This window comes from Euphorbia lathyris, chromosome 1 (assembly GCF_963576675.1).
Source record: "Euphorbia lathyris chromosome 1, ddEupLath1.1, whole genome shotgun sequence".
NCBI classification, from domain to species: Eukaryota; Viridiplantae; Streptophyta; class Magnoliopsida; order Malpighiales; family Euphorbiaceae; genus Euphorbia; species Euphorbia lathyris.
The window spans coordinates 64556217-64578909 of record NC_088910.1 but is presented as its reverse complement, the minus strand read 5'-3'; the positions used below and the strand labels follow the sequence as shown (position 1 = coordinate 64578909).

General features: G+C 42.5%; 1 pseudogene; it reads left to right on the top strand.

Annotated features, from left to right (window-relative positions):
* Positions 1 to 10289: 10289 nt before the first annotated feature.
* On the top strand, positions 10290 to 13263 carry LOC136208545 (protein DETOXIFICATION 12-like; annotated as a pseudogene).
* Positions 13264 to 22693: the final 9430 nt, after the last annotated feature.

Genomic DNA, 22693 nt, shown 5'->3' with positions numbered 1-22693 from the left:
CGGCGGAGATCATCAAATCGGATCCAGCAAGTTATCATTGGTGCGGTGAGCGTGGACCTTTTTTACCAACATTTGATTAAAGGTACACAAAGAACATGTCAGAACCATCACGAACGACCGGCGTTACAACCAGATCCACTAGTATGAACTCAAGGGGTCCACGGATTGCGAATTCGCAACCTGCAAGTACGCAGCCTGTGGTGCCCAGCTCGTCAAGCCCTTCGGGACAATTGAGTCCCTTATTGAAGGTTCAAGTGCAAAATGAAACGGAGATGTCCAATAGCGATTTCGTACAAATGGCAGGACAAGTCTTGGCTTCAAATATGAGCCAAGCGGCGGGGGATCGAATGATTAGTTTGTTAACCGCAATGGCCGATCATAATACCGCCGTGGCGGCTGCTCCTCAACAACCTGTTGTTGTCTCCACACAACCATCGACTACTGCCGCCATATCTGCGCTTCCGCAGCCATCTCAAGAGCTAACCCAGATAGGTCAGAGTAGTCGCATGAACCCACGCAGCCATCCAAGCAACTACTCGTACCACGATCCTAGTATGACGATCCATCCGACCTGGCAAACATCCCAACCGACATCGGAAATGCCAGGAATCCTTCCACTACAACACACGGAACCCTTGGTTAATGGGCATTCAGAATTAATGGCGTCTGGGGAGAATATGTTTGGGCAGGAGCACATCTGGAACTTTGACCCTATAACCAGACGACGGCTAGAACCACGGCGAGAACAAATCTCAACATCAATTGGCGGGTGGATGCCACCTCGAGTTCACCAGCAGCGGATGGAAGAAGTTTGGCGAATACCCAATCTTGAGTTGGAAGATCAACTACGGAACATGATGGAGCGAATGGGGTACACACCTAGGGCGCGAGCAGAGGTGCAGAGTGATTCGCCTTTTGCTCCGTCGTTGCGAGAATTTATACCAGATCACAGGATAAAGGCCCCGGCGATACCTAAATACTATGGGGATCCTAATTCTGATCCTGAGGCTCATGTCAGGAACTACAGAGAATTAATGGATGTTGCAGGAGCGAGTGAAAGTATAATTTGCAGATTATTCTCGACCACTTTGGGCGGAGCGGCATCTGATTGGTTTCGGTCTTTACCTGCTGAATCTATTCACAACTGGAATCAATACAGTCGTGATTTCTGTGCCAAGTTCGTGGGCTGTAAAGCGGCAGATGTGACGGATAGGTAGCTGAAGGAGATCAAACAGAGGAACTATAATTCCCTAAGGGAATTTAGTGTCGCATTCAACGATATTCTGGTGCGGTTGCAGAACCCGGATATCGTGAGCATCCGCAACATCATGGCGGATGGAACCACGGATTGGAGCATACGGGAGGAAATCATCCGCAACAAGCCGCGCACAGTGGCCGAACTCATGAAGATAGCAAAGGAATTCATGGAAGTGGACGATGTCAACAGAGAACATAGAGCTCAAACCCAGAGAGAGAGAGATGCTGCTAGATCCACTTCGGACAATCGACGCCAGACCCAGTCCAAGGGTAATTTTGTTCGCAGAGGCGATCGCTCCTTTCAAGGGGGAGGATATCAAACACCATTGAATACGACTCGCCGGGAGGTGTTACTTTGGATCGAAAAGAGCCCCCTGAAGAAGGATGTGCGGTTCCCCGAGGCGAAAGGCCGAACTAGTTTGGGGCGATATCCTAACAAATATTGCAGGTTCCACAGATTGAACGGCCATGACACGAACGATTGCTATGAACTGAAGAAGGAAATAGAAAAGCTGATTGAGAGGGGCAAGCTAGGCCAATTCGTAAGAAAAGAAACGATTGATGAGAAAACAACGCTCCCGCATGAGGGAGAAGCAAGGCCCGAAAAGAAACAGAAGAAAGGGGTGATAAACATGATAGCTGGCGGGATCTATGAGCCGCCAACAAAAAGGGCTCACCATGAACAGCGAAAAAGCAACACGCATAGGGGGGATGCCCTCAATTACTCATTTGCGCGAATCACGGAGCCGCATGCGGATGCTTTGGTGATTACGATGGCTGTAGAAGGATGGGACGTCAAGCGGGTACTTATTGATACTGGCAGTTCTTGTAATGTTATTACTCGGACTGTATTCAACAAGTTGGGAATTAATGACGAGCGAGTGGAACATACATTCATGGATGTAACTGGTTTTGGAGGTCAATCGTCTCAAACAAGTGGACAAGTGGTGTTGGAAGCAGAAATGGGCGATAAGAATCTAAAATGAAGAGGTGATCTAGAATTCGCAATTGTTGATCTCCCGTTGGCCTACAACATAATTCTGGGGCGTCCATTCCTATCGGAAACGGAATCGCTCATCTCAATGAAGCACTTGACATTACATTTGCCAACACACCAAGGGCGAGTCATAGTTGAAGGTGATCAACTTGTATCTCAACAAGCCTATACATTGTCACTTGAACCAAAGCCAGGTGAAGAGGATAAAGTTGATGAGAAGTTGCCGGCAGAAGCATTAGGAGAAACAGAACTATTCGCCATCTCAAATGACAAGAATGTATGAATAGCGGCAGGACTCCCCGAGGAAACGAAGAAAGCCATTACCGAGGTGTTGATCCAATACGAGTCGGCATTCGCCGCTCCGAATGAAGTGCTGAAAGGAATAAGTCCAGATATAGCAACCCATCGTTTGAATATGGACAAAGGTGCAACCCCAGTGCGACAGAAAAAGAGAGGACACGCTCCAGAGCGGCAGAAGGCGATTGAAAAAGCTGTGGCGGATTTGCTAAAATCAGATGCAATTCGAGAAGTCACCTATCCGGAGTGGCTAGCCAATGTGGTGCTAGTCAAAAAGCCAAATGGAACGTACAGAATGTGTGTCGACTTCAAGGATCTGAATAAAGCTTGTCCGAAGGATATGTATCCGCTACCTAACATTGATATATTGGTAGATGGAACTGCAGGATTTGAAGCTTTATCGTTCACCGACGTGAAATCCAGTTACCACCAGATACCCATGGAGAAGGCGGATGAAATCAAAACATCATTCATAACTCATCAGGCGACTTATTGCTTCAAGGTGATGCCCTTCGGATTGAAAAACGCAGGAGCAACATACCAGAGGATGATGAACAAGATATTTTCAGACAAGTCAGGCGAGAACTTCTCAATCTACGTAGATGACATGATCATCAAAAGCAAGAAGATACGAGACCACCCGCAGGATATCAAAGAAATCCTGGAAGTGCTAATCAAATATGGCCTCAAATTGAACCCAGAAAAATGCACGTTCGGAGCAAGGGCAGGAAAATTCCTGGGTTTCATTGTTAGTGGCAAGGGAGTTGAGGCGAATCCTGAGAAGGTTAAAGCAGTAATGGAGATGAAAACTCCGAGGAACGTAAGAGAAGTACAAAGACTAAATGGGCGGTTGGTGGCATTAGGGCGATTCATATCATGCTCGGCTAGAAGATGTCTACCTTTCTACAATGCCATCAAAAAATCTAAGTCCTTTGAATGGACGCCGGATTGTCAAGAGGCATTTGAGGGTATAAAGCGACTGCTATGCTATCCGCCCTTAATGAGCAGGCCGGAGGACGGAGAAGATTTATTTCTTTACGTATCCGTCACCAGTATGGCGATATGCACTGTAATGGTGCGAGAAGAAGAGGGCCAACAATATCCAGTGTACTATGTGAGCAAGGTCTTGAAGGATGCAGAACTTCGGTATTCGAAGTTGGACAAAATGGCTCTCGCGGTGATAAACACGGCGGCTAGGCTAAAACCATACTTTCAGGCGCATACTATCATTGTGAGAACCGGAATTCCAATGCGGAAGGTACTGCAGAAACCTGACGCATCCGGCCGATTAATGGAATGGTCAATTCGCCTGGGGGAATTTGATATTCGCTACGAAGGAAGACCAGCGCTAAAGGGTCAAGTACTTGCCGATTTCGTGAATGAATTCACGTGGGATGAAGATGAACGTCCAAAGGCACAAAAAGAAGAGTGGAGCATGTTCACAGATGGGGCATTATCCACAGATGGGGCTGGACTGGGAGTCGTCATCAAAGGCCCGGAGGTTATTCGCCTGTACTATGCGGCAAAGTTAACTTTCAAAACTACCAATAATGCCGCAGAGTATGAAGCAATGATATGCGGATTGAAGCTGCTTAATGAACTTACGCCAGAAAGAGTGGTGATCTACAGCGATTCTAAACTCATGATAAATCAGATCACAAAAAACTATCTGGTGAAACAAGAAGATCTGGTCAAATACCATCAGATAGTCGGCAGATTGACGCAGGAGTTAACACACAAGGGAGTCGTCTGGGAAATGGTGCATGTTCCAAGAGGCCAAAACACAAAGGCTGATGAACTGGCAAAAGCAGCGGCAAGTAGAGAACCATGGAATCAAAAAGCATGCAATTTGGAGATAAGATCCGCACCGGCATTTGAAGTCGATCAGATTATGGTCATTGAAGAGCTGGAAGATGATGAAGATTGGCGGATACCTATCCAGCAATATCTGGAGCAGGGAGATTTGCCAGATGACAAAAGCCTAGCCAGAAAGCTAATTGGACAATCAACGAGATACTCAATTCGAGATGGAACTTTGTATCGAAAATCATATACATGTCCATGGTTGAAATGTGTTAGCCGCAATGAAGGAGACTACGTACTGCGAGAACTCCATGAAGGAATGTGCGGCGCACATGAAGCATCCGCGACGTTGGCAAGAAAGGTCAAGTTAATGGGATACTATTGGCCAAAGGTGATGGAGGATTCCCAGAAGATGGTAGCGGAATGTCACAGCTGTCAAATCCATGCGAATGAAAAGCACGTTCCCGGAGCCGAACAAATCTCTATAATGACGACATGGCCATTCGCAACATGGGGAATCGATATAGTGGGTCCATTCCCAGAAACGACAAAGAAAAGGAAGTACTTGGTAGTCGCAGTTGACCACTTCAGCAAATGGGTAGAAGCGGAGGCAGTAACCGCTCAAACACCTGAACGAATGATCGAGTTCTTACGAGAGAACATTATCATGCGATTTGGAATCCCGCAAAAGCTTATAACTGACAACGGCACCCAGTTCAACTGTGTCAAGTTCAAAGCATACTGCGAACGCATGGGGATCAAGAATCATTTTTCTTCCGTAAACCATCCCCAATCGAATGGTATGACAGAGGTTACCAACAGGGCCATGATTCAAGGTATCAAGAAGCGGCTAGGTGATAAAAAAACAGGTTGGGCGGATGAGATACCCCATATGTTATGGGCATACAGAACTTCTGTAAAAGCAGCAACTGGCGAAACACCTTTCTCGCTGGTTTATGGAGCCGAAGCAGTCCTACCTGTTGAAATCAAGTCACCTACAGATCGAATAATTTATTATTGCGACACACAAAATCCCATCAACATTAGAGATGCATTGGATTCTGTTGAAGAACGAAGAGAAAAAGCTTACATGCGAATGGCAATGTACCACAATAGAATCAAGAAATATCATGACAGAAGGGTGCGAAAAGTGATAATCAATGAGAACGACTTGGTCTTGAAAAAAGCGGACAAAATACAATCCAGAGATGGCAAAGGCAAATTAGGCGTCAACTGGATCGGACCATATAGAGTATCCAAGAAGATGGGACCATCAACTTTTGAAATAGAAGAAATGAGCGGAAAAAAGCTCCCGCGCACCTGGAATCTAGAAAATCTGCGCCTATATAAACGGGCCGGGTAGTTCAGGGAAATGACGAGTACTCTTTTTCCTTTTATGAGTTTTTTCCCACTGGGTTTTCTGATAAAAGGTTTTAATGAGGCTTTGATCCCGCACATTTCATATACCAATGTAACAAAAAGTCTTTTCTTTTATCAATAAAGATATTCAATTGTTGCATACGGCGTTTGAGTGCGGATCCTTTTTAGGACAACCACTTCAGTGTGTTATCTACAAACAAAAGGCGGGTAAATCGCGCAAAAACCTTATGGTTGAATTTAAAAACACATAAATGTGTTGCCTATTAAGAAAGGCGGATGCATGATTACGCATCACTCGCAAAAACCTTATGGTTGAACTTTAAAACACATAAATGTGTTGCCTCTTAAAGAAAGGCGGATGCATGATTACGCATCACTCGCAAAACCTTATGATTAACCTTATGATTATATTATTTTCGAAAGAAAAATTATAAGATAAGGCATAAAATTAAGCGAATTAACGAGTACTCAAAAAATTGCAAAAAGGGTCTGGCCACCCTAGCGGAAACGAAACTAAACTACGAGGAAATACAAATATGGAGTCGGCAAAAGGGCAAGGGTCACGTATGAAAACAAAGGGCAATAAGGAATAAAGCAACAATCGCACGTATAGGTAAAGCGGCAAGCAAAAGAAAATATATATATACGGGCAGTTTGTTACATACAACAGTCCAGATATAAATCAAACTATGCTACAGCTTCCTCTCCTTCACCCCTATGGCCCTCCTCGCCTTCAGCGGCTCCCTCATCTCCTCCAGTGGGCGGATCTGCTTCAAGCGAATCCTCAACCCTCGAATCAGTAACCGCTTCAGAGGGCAGTACCTCTTGCTCAGGCTGAGAAAGGTCTTATGGTGCCTCTTTTTCCGCGTTCTGAGTAGGGATCTCGCAGCTAATTGGAGGGTTCTGAAAACTCTGCCAATCTAAGAAGAGTACCTCATCCATATCAGCATCCTCGGCTTCCAGCTTGTCCCACTTCTCAGTTAGATCCTTTTCGGGGATGGGAACCTTGGGGCGGCTAAGTACTCGATCTGGATGCCCATGCTCATAAGCAGCATGAATTCGCTCCCTATACCAATAGATGCGAGCACCATCTTCGGCTAGAATCTCCTCAGCTTTCTTCTTTTGCATCTCTAGAGCCTCCTTGGATGAATTTAGATCATCAAGGACCTTTTGCAGCTCGTCGGACTTAGCCTGGAGGGATCTGAGAGCTTCCTCCTTCTCGCTCATAACCTTCTGACAAGCGCCTTCAAGAGCCTTTACCTTCCCTTGGACATCATCATAAAGCGACTTCTGAGTCGCCAATTCAGTACCAAGGTTCTCCAACTCTTTAGCGCGTTCAGCGTCCCTTAGGAGAGCACCCTCCGCGAAGTTAATAATCTGCATAAAAGATGATTCGCAGATAATAAGAGCGGATAGAAATGTGCGGTTACTACAAATGCAAGATCCTTGAAAGAGAATATCACAAGTAACAACATACCTCTATGGCCCGCTTCTCAATCCCCTCCATGGCAGTAGGAAGCGGCACTTGCTCTCGCACGCGGGAAGCAGAGGGGAGTCGCCCAAGGACATTGCATATGGAAGAAACAATGTCCCTACACGAGAAGCTCACATCCATGCCAAAGGTCCTAGTCCACCACCCGCTGATATCGGGAATTGGCTGCGAATGCATAAGGAGAAAGATCAGGAGAACAGCAGATAACTCATAAGGAAAAATTAACAACATAAAAAAGGGGAATAGATCAATATACCTCGTGGATTGGTGTACTGCTTTTTCCTTTGGACGAGGCGGATACAGGTGTACCGCCAACAGTGAGGGACACAGAAGCGTTTTTCTTTCTGGGGCGAGAAGACTCTGTATCCGCAGTATTCTTCCGCTTCCTAGTTAAGGGAAGGTCCTCGGAAGCAGAAGCTGGACCTTGTGAAACGGAGGCCCTTGCGGGAGAAGCCGCCTCGATAGAAGTAATCGCCCCTCCGGGAGAATTCGCCCCTGCGACTGAAGTGTTTCCCTCCATTCGCCTCTTCCTTCTCGCTAGGGCTTTAGCCTCCCGATCTGCAGCGATTTGAGATAAAGGATCACCCCTGCAAAGGGTTAAAAGAAATCATCAACTTGGAAATAAAAAGTACCTTGTACAAAAATGCGATAAGGGATATAGACAACGTGATCCCCCTCGCGATAGGCAATCGCCACTCGGCTCCTTAGCATGTGGAAAGCCTGATCATACGTCCATACAAAGGGAGGAGTACCCTTCAAAAACTTGATCACAGCGGATTCTTCCTCGCTGGGGTAACCGAAGTTCAAACTCTTTACATTTGGTCGGCCCCAACGGCGAAGGAAGTTCGGATTCCCTTCGTGAAACTTGATGAAGAAATAAGATCGGTCCCACTCGCGGATTTTGTTCAGCTTCTCATCAAAACCATAGTAACCGCTCTGACGGATGAAAGTAAAATACCCCGCCGAACTTTTGAAATGATGAAGCTTGGAGAAAATTTTGAGCGAGAAGGGAACCTCCAGACAATCCGCCAGAAATTTGTCTAGAGTTAAATCGGCCCATCCATTGGGATGCAACTGACCGGGTGCGATTCCGTAACCGCCAAGGATGGAGGCAACCTCATCCGCCAGCGGATACGTGAAGCCGCAGATGATCTGGGCGACGAAAATGGTGAAATACCCCTTTGGGTAGTCGCCCGGTCCTTTATCCTCCCCGGGAATAAGGGTTTCGAGGCCTTGGAGCCAAGGATACTGCTCCCGCAAATCGTCAATTGTCTCTTGACAAACTAGACTTCCCGACCTGTCCTTCTTCGGTAATAAACGGGGGGTTGGGAAAGGTGGCGGAATCAACTTTTTAGGGTCAAAACCTAGGCCCTCATCGGTTGTATTCGCCAGGTGGAGGAAGTCGGCGGGATGAGAATCAGACCCAGGAGAGCTGGTTGAAGCTTCATCAACCATCTCCTCGACCTCATGGGAGACCTCGCGGACGTAATTTTCGTCGAATGGTGCGAAGTCGAGGTCAGGGTTCGACATATTGATGAAGGAAAATGAACAGAAGTAAAGAATCGAGCGAGGTACAAATTCTGGAAAGGAACACTTACATATGAAAGACGACACAGAGAAGAACGGACGCAAAAAGGTTGATGCCGGAAGAGAAACGACGCAAAAGGTGGATGCCGGAAAAGAAACGACGGGAAAGGGAAAGTCACAATTTTTGAATTTTGAAAATCCAGACAAAAACGAAGAGTCTCCTATAAAAAAAGACCCTAAAGGGCTCTTGCCAAACTAAGGGGGAGGCATGTGATGACCCGCGAAGCCAAACCGGGCCGAATTCATTACACGGGCCCAGCCCATACTTAGATCCATGGTCTAAGATGGGATGGGACCCGAATAGAGGAAGCGGGTGAAGTGAGTAACCGCCCCGAATTCCTAAATGGAGCACTAAAACTCCCACTCAGGACAAACGATACCACGTTTGTTGCCACGAAAGCCACGAGTGGGGGCATCTCCTAAAAAGGAGTAACCGCCCTCGGAACATGGCCTGGAAGGGGTAACCGCCCTCGGCGGTTACTTAAGAACACTTATAAAAAGCCCCAAGGCCAAAGGGGGAAAGGTACATTCACATTTTTTCCCACAATACTATTGCCAATTTACCAACCCTCCTACAAAAACTGACTTGATCGTCGGAGAGTTTTTCCGGAGATCCTGTCTCCGGTTCTGTTTTGCAGGTAACTACGGCGGAGATCATCAAATCGGATCCAGCAAGTTATCAAAACGCCCCCTAAATATTGATACATTTGCCATCAATTAAGACTCCAACTCACAAAAATAAAGTAAAATAAAATCAAAATTCACCTGAATACCACAATCATTCACTAAGAGAAATTGAAGAGAAGAAAAATATATGGCCAGGAACAAATGCAAAGAAAAAAAAATTGTGAAACCAAAGGATAGATTCAGAAAGAAAGTGAACAAAAACATATGAGGAAAATTAAAAATTGTTGAAGAATGAAACATCTAGTCGTAAAAGAAAATAGAGAATCTAAAGGATTTCAGTTGAATATCATTATAGAGATTTTATCGAGGGAATTAGAGATTAAATCATGTAGAATTTGCAGGTATAATATAAATAAATAAATCATGTATAATAGGAATAAAATAATTTTTTTATAGAAAAATGTAATAATATAATTAAAATTAATATATAATATAGATAGATAGTAATAAAATGATATGAATAAAATATATTATAAGTATGAATTAGATGTGCAGATTAACTTATGCTGCGACAAATTAAGTGTATTGTTACCATCCATAGGGGTCCAGACAGATAGAGTTTAGAGGAAATAATTGAAGGCTTTGTCTTATAGTAATAACTAAAAAATAAAAATTCACAGATTCCCTAAATGAGATAATTTAAAATTAGTAATGACAGGCTCATCTACTGAGTTGTTTTAATTTATATAAATAGAAATATAGATGAATGATCTATTAGTATAAATGTTTTAATTCCAGATTAGAAATTTGATTTGATTCTAGTGTAGTGTTAGTAGTTAGCCGAGAAAGATGGAAGATGCAGAGAAGAGCATGAAGGAAAGATTAGTAGATGTAGATGATGATGATGATTGGGCTCTGGATTTCCATGTTTTGACTGAAGAAGGAAAAAGAATATGTTACATAGGAGGACCCATGATTACTGTGGTTCTATCCTTGTACTTAATAAATGTAATATCAATGATGATGGTTGGTCATCTTGGTCAATTGGCTCTCTCCAGTTCTGCCATTTCCATTTCTCTCTCTGCTGTTACTGGCTTCAGTCTTATTGTAAGTCGTTTCCTTTCTTTCCATCTTTCTTGATTCCTGAAGATTTTAATATTGTAGTGGTGAAAACAGAGTGGAATGGCAAGTGCTTTGGAAACCCTATGTGGTCAAGCATATGGAGCAGAGCAGTACCCATTGTATTTGTATTGGTGGAGCTGCTCGACTGAAAGGAGAGGAACGGGATGCGACTATCAGTTAAGAAACTTGGAAATCAAACATACAGTGCTATCTTCTCTCTAATCTTAGTTGCTCTTGCTGTTTCTGTGATTTGGTTCAACGTGGAGTATCTACTCATTCTAATGGGACAAAATCCAGCAATTGCTCATGAAGCTGCTAAATTTACAAGATTGTTAATTCCAGCACTATTTGCAAATGCAATCTTTCAACCACTTGCTAGATACTTCCAGACACAGAGCTTAACCAAAGCTATGCTAATTAGCTCTCTTCTTTCACTTTCTTTACACATACCTATCTGTTGGCTTTTGGTATTCAAATCTGGACTCGGTAATCTTGGTGGGGCTTTAGCTATCAGTATATCCAATTGGTTCAATGTTGTTTTTCTATTATTTTATATGAAATTTTCATCTGCTTGTGCTAAAACCCGAGTTCCAATTACTTTGGAGCTGTTCCGAGGAGGAGTTGGGGAGTTCTTTTGATTTGTCATCCCTTCTGCACTTATGATCTGGTAAATTCAATTAATCTTCCCTTGGACTTGTTGTCTTCAACATACTAATTTGATGTTTGTTGTTGTTGTCAAGTAGCCTGCAATGGTGGTCCTACGAGTTTGTAGTGTTGCTGTCAGGCCTCATGCCAAATCCACAACTTGAGACTTCTGTCCTCTCTGTATGGTAAGGCATTGCATTTAGAATTCAAACTCATAATTAAAATATCAATGTCTGAGCTGAGACACCTTTAATTGAATTTTGAAACAGCCTGACAACAATTGCAACATTGTATTCAATTCCTAATGGATTAAGTGCTGCAGTAAGGCTCTGTTCTTTATCACTGAAAAAAAAACTGAACTGAACTGAACTGAATGCTGCTGAACTGAACTGAACTGAACTGAACTGAATGATACTGAATACTGAACTGAACTGAATTTAACTGAATGCTACTGAACTTAACTGAATGATACCGAACTTAACCGAATTTAATCGAACGTAACAATAATGATGATATTAGACTTTAAAATAATTTAATGATAATATTGGACATTAATAAGCTTATAATAATAATAATAATAATAATAATAATATTTCTACCAAAAAAAATAATATCAATAATAAATAAACATATTATTAAAGATTAAACTAAATTAAATATCAAATAAAATCTAGGCTCGATAAAATCCTATGACATTAAATAAAAATGAGTCTAATTTAAATTAAAAATATAAATTACATACAAACACAAATTTATATATAATTTAAAGCCTATGAAATTAAATACAAATTTTTATATGAATACAAACTCTTAATGTAAACGTATTAATATAATATTTATTTACTTTTCGTAAAATTTACAAATAAGTTGCACCAAATAATTATAATTATAATAAATAATGATAATGTATATAATGACAAAGCATAAATTATATATAAATATAATTATAATGAAAATAGATAAATTAATATATAATAAATTATAATAATTATAATAAATTGCTGAAATTATAAATAAATAATGATAATAATAATAAATTATATATAAATAATAATAATATATAATAATTATAATAAATAATGATAAATTATTGAATACTGAAACTGAATACTGAAACTGAATATTGAACTGATTACTACTGAACTGAACTGATTGTTACGAAATTAAGTAATAAAGAACAGGGCCTAATGTTTGTTGAATGGCTTAACTTCCAAATTTGATTTAATTGAAAGATAAAATGAAAAGGGGTTGGTGCAGCACAAGAGTGTCAAACGAACTAGGAGCAGGGAAAGCAAAAGCAGCAAGAAATGCAGTGTATAGTGTGATGTTGATAGCAGTAGGAGAGTTGATTGTAGTGAGTGGAACACTGTTGGGTAGCCGCCATGTATTTGGGTATTCATTTAGCAATGACAAACAAGTGGTGGAGGCTGTTTCAATCATGGCTCCTTTGGTTTCTCTATCTGTTATTATTGATGGCTTACAAGGGGTGCTTTCAGGTTGGTTACATTTCTTCTTCTTATCCCTTAACTTAATATATATGAACAGACAGACCCACTAAAGAAATAAATGAAAAAAATAGGTGTGGCAAGGGGATGTGGATGGCAGCATATAGGGGCATATGTCAATTTAGGAGCACTGTATGTATGCGGAGTTCCAGCGGCAGCCATATTGGGATTTTGGCTACAGCTTAAAGGAAGGGGATTGTGGATTGGCATACAACTTGGTGCCACTTTGCAGACAATTCTACTCATTTTAGTAACATGTTTTACCAATTGGGATTATCAGGTTCATCATTATGCCCAATTCAATCTTCATCTTCATCTTTTATGTAATTCTAATTTATGGTTTTAATATGTTGTTTATTGCAGGCAATCAAGGCAAGGGAAAGGTCCCTATTAATATGAATGCATCAATTAGGACAGCACGTTATCACAAGCATCCGCTAATTTTTCGGTGGCTGGACATGACCTAATTTGGATATTAGGTCTGTGAGATGTATACAGATCACTGTTTGGAATGAAAAGTTAAATCATGTAACATTTTATTTTATTTTTCTTTTAAGTTTGATCGCTTTCTTTTTTTTAATTGAATTAGGGATATGCTGCAAAATACTTCTAATATTGGTAGTCAAAAACAATTTTATCATAATAATACAAATGATACAATTATATTCACATTTGCAAGTTCCATCAATTTTTCTGTAACTATAATTATACTTTTTATAGTTATGAATATCGATATTTCCACTTCCCATTTATATATATATATAACGTGTTTTTAATCAAGTGCTAGCATGCGATACAAAATTTTTAACTTTTTTCAATTGTTCTTCACGCGTATACTGTTTTTTTTATCTATTATTTATAAGATTGATTGTTATTTAGAATGTTCTCTTAATAATGATAAAAAAAAAATGTCCAACTTTCAAACATTAGGGTAAAATTAGCTTAACTAACAAATGTTAGCAATTGCACCATTTATAATATTAGAGGTAAAATTACTCTTTAATGTTAATATTGAGAGTATTTCTATACCTTATCCCATTAAACAATGAAACAAAATTGATGATGGCTATGACCTAAATCGCTGATGACTCCCTCCTCGACGACCACCGGCGATGCCTCGGCATTCGCGATTGCCCATCTTTTTGACAGGAAAGCCTTTTCCGATTTCGCTTCTGCTGCAAACGGTCGAGCGCCTGCCGCAGTTTCATTCGCGGATGTTGTTAAAAATTCTAGCTCCTCGACTGCAATTCCTTCGCCGACCCTGATTAGCTCTTCGGCATCTCCCTCTCAGCCGCTGGTCACGGAAGAAGGGGGCTTCAAGTCAATCAAAATTCCTCAGAAGTTTTATGAGGAGCGAATCAAAGCAGTTCAGCATTCGATCATTGGGCGAGTCTCGCTGAATAAAGGGGAAAAACCCTGGAAGCACGTTGACCTTAAGCAGAGGTTGAATCAAGTTTGGAAGCGTAACCTCGACTGGAAAATGATATCTCTTGGCAAGGGGTTCTATCAATTTGTTATGCCTGATGAAAAGGCGCTTCAGTCTGTTTGGGGGCATGGAGCGATTTCATTGAAACCAGGAATCATCAGATTTTCGCCCTGGTACTCGGGTTTCAATCCAGATCTTCATAAATCCACCTCTGCGCAAGTTTGGGTAAGATTCTACAACCTACCTTGGGAATTCTGGGATACCAGAATTATTGCTAGCATTGCTAGAGCTGTTGGTGTACCCATTAGATTTGATAACAACACAGTTAATGGGGAATTTGGACACTATGCTAGGGTGCTAATTGATGTAGAACTGTCTCAAGAAATTCAGGATAGGCTACGGGTTGACACTGATAATCAGAAGAAATGGGTATTTCTAAAATATGAGAACCTGCCAATGTTATGTGGCACCTGCTCCTCTATTGGGCACTCTTCTTCTGTTTGTAGGAGAAATGCCAATGTCTCCAAACCACAAGCTCAGAAAAGTATGAAAACTAAGCCAGCCAATAAGGTTTGGCGTCGAACTTAGCCTACTGCCCCTTCTAATGAAAAACAAGTTGAGGTTGTTTCTCAGTCACATAGAGAGGAAGAAGATGATTGTGAGAATTCACGACACAACTCACTGCAATTGGTGCTTCACAACTCAGAGCTGCTTGGGAATGGTACCGAGGAAGGCGGTAATGCTGCCTGGGGTGATTACAGTGATGAAGGAAGATCAGTGGCAGATTCAGAGGGTTTTGAAGTTCATCTTCCATCAGGGATTCCTAAAGAGGTAAACTTTCTCACCAAATCTGATGAATGGACACTACACATGATTCGATCACATAACAGAGAAATTTGCACTATGAATGAATATGCGGCTGAAGGAAGCAACTGGATAACATCTCGTAAGAAATCGAAGAGCAAAAATAGTGACACTCGCCTAGTAGGGCGAGCTCGACCTCCTATAAAATACATATGAAGTTATTGTTTTGGAACTATAGGGGAATTTTGAATGAGGGGACTTAAAGGGTTCTTAAATTGCTTTATAGAACTAATCATCTTGATTTACTGTGCTTAGCTGAGCCTATGGTTGAATTTGACAGAATTCCTTCTCTCTTCTAGACCTCTCTTGGTATGCAGCGTGTTGAGTATAACCACAATAATTCTATCTGGGTTTTTTGTAAAATAGGCACCAATAACCGTTGCTCCATAGTTACCAGTCATGAGCAGCTGTTAGACGAGGTGCCGCGGCCTAATCTCCCGGGCGGACCGGGGGGTGGACAACCTCATGGCGACGTAAGCGGTGATTGGCGCCGAAAGCAACCAATCGTGGAATCAAGCTGCTCGGCAGGACCGGAGCTCGGAGATATGGAAGAGTCGCCACCCACGAATGGGAAAATGAACACCGATCCCTTGCGGGAGACCGGTGTGGGTTCGGAAAACTTAGGTACGAGCCGAGAAGGCTAGCTCCTTTCCAAAGAAAGGCTACTAGGCACCCCGACATCGCCCGGTTATGAACCACCGGCCTCCTACTCAGCATGTTAGGCGATAACGGACTAATCGTATACTTCTTTAAGTTTAAAATTCGTTTGAAACCCTTTTTTTTCTCTTTTTGGAAATCATTTTGAGCATATGATATTGAAAAGCCACATCAGTAAAGAATCACCCATTTATATTTATACATACACAGAGAGGGGGAAGAAAGAAGTAATTTATTTACAACCGTTTTTAAATGTTATGTTGTGTGTCTATTCTACATTAACTTATTTCCCCAAAACGATGTTTATTACATGGTTCGCACCTTAATCGCCGTTGGAACGATTTAGGTGCGTTTTAAAACCCCGTTCGATGAAGCTTACCCGAATCGCCGTTGGAACGACTCGAGTAATTGAAAACGTTAAAGTAAAAGCCTTTTAATAAGAAAACATGGTTAAACATACAAGTCAATTTTATTTTGTACAAATTCTTTAAGAAAATGGTTCAAAACTCTATTATTAACAAAGAAAACGATTTTGATTACAATGTTCGCTTAATCCGTCGTTGGAACGGACTAAGGTTTTAAAACGTGGTGTTTTGAAGACGATTTGAAATATCAACAAAAATGACTCTATTTATCTACATTAGAAATCTAAGAAAGCTCATTAGCTTAAATAATTTAATTGAAAACTCTCTTTTTGTGATTTATTTTCCCCACTTATTTAAGGGACTCTCTAACTATTATAATTATATTAACAACCCATTTAAACCACCACTCATATTCAAACAAAGCCCACTTGAAATATGGACATAAGATTAGGCCCAAAAGAATAAAGAAAGTAATTTATGCATACATATATACATTTGAAATCAAAAATAGAATATGAGAATAAAAGCTAATACAAAATAAACTATATGTATATAAAAATAACGAGTACAATATATATATATATACTTTAAAAATATGAAAATAGGAAACAAATCCTATAATTAATGAAATAATTCTTAACCAAAAATAGTTTTATTCAATAATCACCAAAATAACCCAAATGTTTCAAAACTATACATATACATAACTAATATAGTTTTAAATACCACAAATACCATTTGCTAATGTATATTAATTATTTCCCCCAAAATACTAAATAACTAATATTTAAAACATAATCCAAATTAATAAAAAGAATACATATATATACTTATATTTATATTGTGAAATGGGATAAATAATAATATACACATATCCTAAAATAATTATAGATGCTAAAATTCTAAAATAATTTGAAAAGAATATATTACATAATTATATATATATATATACACTAAGGATTGAAAGTCTAAAAGTTAAGAAAAAGGGACCGAAATGACATTTTTTACATTTTGGCAGATTTACCGACGGAAAATCCGTCGGTAAACAGCCTTTAGTGACAGAATTGGCAAATTACAGCAGCACTCCAATATTTTCCAGATTTGTTCAAAAGCTTTAAATTAAATCTAATTCAATCGTTTTGGACTTCCGAACTACCAAAAATGGATCATAGCCGAAAAAGGAAGTTCCTAAAACGATGTTTTTATTTTAAAACGTTATTTGGAAATATTTTTTAAATTAGAAACTTATAATTACAACGTTTTCGACACCCGAACTACCTTTTTATCGGATCACGGTTCGTATTGGGATATCAAGACGAGTTTTTTTTATTTTAAAACAAAACCGAATTTTATCTAACACGAAACGAAAATTAAATAAATACACTAACTAAATAAAACGTGACAAAATAAATAAATGACTAAAGGAATAAAAACTATAGCAAAAAAAAAATAAATAGAAGGAGAGAAATAAATTAAATAAAATAAAGAGTCTAGTCCTCGGATAATACCTTTAATTCGGTATCTGACAGTCGAAGCCGATTGATTCCACGAACCGCGAGCTTCCGTTTTTTAATGAAAATTTAGTAAAAAAATTGAACTTAGGAAATTTAGAATTTTTGAGAAAAAAATATTTTTCTCAAAAAAATCCACTCTCTCTCTCTAAAAATGTTTAGAGTGAGAAAGTTTTCCCAAAATGCCTCCTCCTCCCCTTTTCTTGGGATCCGTGCCCTTATATAGGGAAACGGATCCCGAAACAATGGGCGACGCCCAAAAAAATTTGGGCGTCGCCCATTGTGGTTGGGCGGTCGCCCAACCTAGTGTTGGGCTACCGCCCAACCTTGTTGGGCGGCCGCCCAACATGAGTTGGGCGGCCGCCCAACAATGTTGGGCGATCGCCCAACGCGAGGTTGGGCGCCCGCGCCCAACCCTCGTCGGGCGTCCGCCCGATGTGTTGGGCGTTCGCCCGACGCGGTTGGGCGCCCGCCCGGCGACCCTCGGGGCGTGCCCCACGTCGTCGGACGCGTGCACTCCGTGGCCGCCGAGCGCGCGTTCTGCGCAGCTAGACGCTCGCACATCGCGGCCGCCGAACGCGCGCTCCGCGCTGCCAGGCACGTGTGCTCAACGGCCCACGAGGGCGCGCACCGCCAGCGGTCCTAGGCATTGCTCGGGCGTCGAGAGCGTGCCACTCGCGGTGCGTCCGACGGACGCTGCGCGCACGTCTCGAGCCGTCAAGCGGGCGTTCGACCATCGTCGTCCGCGTGCGAGATGCCGTTGTGTGCCCGCGCCATGCCGTTAATTTTCCTCAGCTTATTATTCTCTATATATTTTTCAAAACTTCCGGAATCAATCGCTTCGACCGTCTTGTTTCGGGTTTTCGTCACAGGTCCTCCGACTCGGTGTCTACAGTTGCCCCTACTTTTCTATTTTGACAGTGATGTGTGTGGTTCGAAAACGTTTTTGCTAACGTAACACATGCAATGTAAAACATATAAAAGTAAAAGACATGTAACGAGTAGGAGGAAACATACCTGACCTTTGCGCTGCGCGCTCCGGTGTTGCTCTCTGACTGCATCAGACTCTGCTTCGGGCTGCACCCTAGTTCACGACCTCGGGGATAATGGCTAAATAGCTACCCTAGTTTACGACCGCGGGGATAATGGCTAAACAGCTACCCTATTTCAAGATTGCGGGGATAATGGCTAAATAGCTACCCTGATTTACGACTGCTGGGATAATGGCTAAACAGCTATCCTATTTCAAGATCGCGGGGATAATGGCTAAAAAGCTACCCTATTTCAAGATCGCGGGGATGATGGCTAAACAGCTACCCTGGTTTACGACTGCGGGGATGATGGCTAAACAGCTACCCTGGTTTCAAGGTTGTGGGGATAATGGCTAAACAGCTACCCTATTTCAAGATCACGGGGATAATGGCTAAACAGCTACCCTATTTCAAGATTACGGGGATAATGGCTAAACAGCTACCCTATTTCAAAATTGCGGTGAAGATGACTCAAAAGCAATTTCGATCCACGACCGAGAGTCAAATGGCTAACAAGCAACTTCGGCCTGCGACCGAGAGTCAAATGGCTCAAAAGCAACTCCGGTCTGCGACCGAGAGTCAAATGGCTCAAAAGCAACTCCGGTCTGCGACCGAGAGTCAAATGGCTCAAAAGCAACTCCGGTCTACGACCGTGAGTCAGATGGCTCAAAAGCAACTCCGGTCTGCGACCGAGAGTCAGATGGCTCAAAAGCAACTCCGGTCTGCGACCGAGAGTCAAATGGCTCAAAAGCAACTCCGGTCTGCGACCGAGAGTCAAATGGCTCAAAAGCAACTCCGGTCTGCGACCGAGAGTCAAATGGCTCAAAAGAAACTCCGGTCTGCGACCATGAGTCAAATGGCTCAAAAGCAACTCCGGTCTGCGACCGAGAGTCAAATGGCTCAAAAGCGGGTTCTGTTTCTGGATTTTCTTACCACACGGTTGTCTGTATTTTCTCACTAGAGCTATCATCTCGACGATTCGATGGGCACACGTCTGAGTCCGAAATGAAATAGACTACTAATTGTTTTTCTATTGACTGTTGTCTGTATTTTGACTGGTGTCACTGTTCTGTAAAAATTAGCTGTTGTTTGGAATTGTTGTTTTGACAATGTTAGTCACTGTCTGGGAGAAGTGCAGGCTGAAACGGACTGCAAATCGGAGGTCTGTGCACCTGGTAATTAATTATTTACTTTTTACCTTTATGTCAAATCGTACTTTTTTCCTATTTACGGGAATGTCATTCCCTTTTCCTATATAAGGTGGTGGGGTTTCATTTCAACCCCACCCCTTCTCTCTCCTCTTTCTCTCACTAGACTTCAATTTGGATTATTCTCGGGATGGATTTAGACGAATGGGATGGCACCAGAGGTATGGACGAGGTTTATGTGAACCTGGATAGAGTGGATACCTTCCACGACCCTACGACACATTTGAGCAGGACACGCTGCAACGAGGTAAGTGGTTTCTCACTTTTATTTGATTTGAACTCTAGGCTTTAGCATTCCTATACGAACATGATTTGCATGCTAACTCTTAGACTGTCTTAGAGGACTTTAGCTAGAAAACGTGAATTCCTTTATTTACACGTAACACCTGTTTGTTTTTGTAAGAATGCGCGCTATATGCATGTGAATAGTACACTACGAATTTATGCATGTTAACCGTAAAAACGATGTGAATAGTAAAAACGTGAATAGTGCACGTGAATAGTAAAACGCGAATAGTGACAACGTCAATAGTAAAAACTTAGCTAATGCACGTGCATAGTAGAACGTGAATAGTGCACGTGAATAGTGACAACGTGAATAGTAAAAACTTAGCTAATGCACGTGAATAGTAGAATGTGAATAGTGCACGTGAATACTAAAAACGTGAACAGTGCACGTGAATAGTGATAACGTGAATAGTAAAAACTTAGCTAATGTACGTGAATAGTAAAACCTAATCTACGCTCCTCGTTACCGCAGACGAGGGTGGATTAAAGAATTGACTAAATCTTACGTGAATGACCCTACATGAGAGATTTTTACCGAAAATTGGTCCTAACTGACCGGATGTCTCTAGGTTAGATAATGGAAGAATACCTAGTCTTAACGCGTTCTTTTCAATTGCCTGCTTTAGGAGCTGTATTTAAATTTTCTTGTCTTGTTCCTTTTTAGTTCATTGAGATTTCGGGGACCACCGCCGAGGTTCTCTCATGGTATGATAGGCTAGGTGCCGCGGTGAGAGCCCGCGTGCGCGAGTTGGGCTTCGAGCCCTTTATTGCAGCGCTGCCCCGCACCAACGGGGTGTGTGATCCTTTTGGCCTACGGGCCTTATGCGAGCGGTGGGTTGACTCGACCCACACCTTCCACCTTTCCTTTGGGGAGATGACCATCTCGCCTCGAGATTTTTCGCTGTTGACAGGATTGCGAGGGAGCAACACTCCCGTCCCTTTCCACTTTGGTATGATGCGACCACGGGTCGACCCTGCTAGGCTTGCCGCCTTGATTGGACCGGGAGTTCGTCTATGCGCCAAGTCTACTCCGGTGAAGTTTGTCTCTACCGCGAGCCTCTTGAGTAGACGTGATTTCTGCGAGACTGACGCTACCGACCTGGCGGTTCGTAGTTTCTTAGTATATGCTCTGAGTGAGACGATTTTTCGCACGAAGGGCGGAAAGGTACATGCAGGTCTCATTCAGGCACTTAGCGATCTGGATGCAGCGGCTTCTTATGATTGGGCAGGGGCAGGCTTAGCCTTTCTTTACAAGTTCTTGGATCTGACTTGCCGGAAGCGCAAGGACTTCGGCGGTTATACCTTTGCCCTGTTGGTACGTGGCGCCTTCTTGACTTATCCGTCTTATCTTTTTCGCATTTTTCACACTCCTAGTCCTTGTTTTTACCGCAGGTGTGGGCATACGAGAGACACATCCTTCCTAGCCGGTCTCGACCTCGACCGAGAGTGCCGAGGCCGTCATTTATGACTCGATGGAGGGACTTCGACTTGAGCGCTGAGAGGAGTCGGACAGTGTCGCGACTTCTGGATTGGATCGACTCGCTGACCCTGGGACAGGTAGATTTTGCCTAATCAAGCTAGATTTTTGTTTGAGTCCCTCTGACTTTCTCCTTGTGCATTTTTCTTTAGATTAAGTTCAGGTGGGATGATCTTGACTTCGGCCCTGATTATGCATACGCATCGATGATCCAGGAGCAGCAGTGCGTGCTCACCGGCCCTTGTGTGCGGGCGTGGTATTTAGGAGATCGCGGCATCACCGGAGTGAGTGATGTTCACTGGACGCCGGGGGAGATTCCCGTTTCCATGTTTGCTGTACGGACTCTGCCCTTATCGACTATTCGTCGAGATCTGACCCGCCATTTTGTCGGTAGAGTGGTCTGGATTCATGCCGAGGGCCGCGAGCCTTATTTGTCTACTTTACTGAGCGCGAGGGATGCCCCGGCGGCAGCGATGGAGGTAGATCCAGTGGCGGACGTGTTTTCGAGAGAGGCGGTCGAGGCCGTCTTTGGTCAGGCGGAGGTTCCGGTAAGTGATTCCGCCCTCTTTTCATTTTATTCATGATATGCTCGGAGGTTTTATTGTGTGTTTTTTTTTTTGCAGGAGGGATCTTGGAGGAGTGCCCACTTATCTGATTTTTTTGATGGCACTCAGACTCAGACACCAGCGCGCGAGCAGCCCTACTGCGTCGGCGAGTCCTCCAGCGCAGCCCGACCGGAGAGATCGTCCATAGGCATGCCTATACCAGGCTACGGGAGGGATTATGCTACGATCCGCTATGACGAGTCTGGGACACCTTATGCGGGATTTGAGGCGGCCCCTCCTATCTTCTCCTCGAGGATCCCGTTTGATCCCTCGGACGCTTCACTGACCACTAGGGAGACCTGTACAGACTACGTGGATCTATCCGGCTTCCTACGAGATTGCCTCAGCTTGCGCTGCACCGACCACCTGGTATGTATCATCATTGTACTTTAGTGTAGTGAAATGTATGCATGTATGTATGATTTATGTTTTTGCCTATGCTGCCTCTTATCTTTTTTTTCTTTTTTTTTTTTTTTTTGTAGAGTGATCTTCATGCCCATGAGCGAAGACAGAGTGAGCTAGTGTGGGAAGCTGATGCCCGAGTTGGTC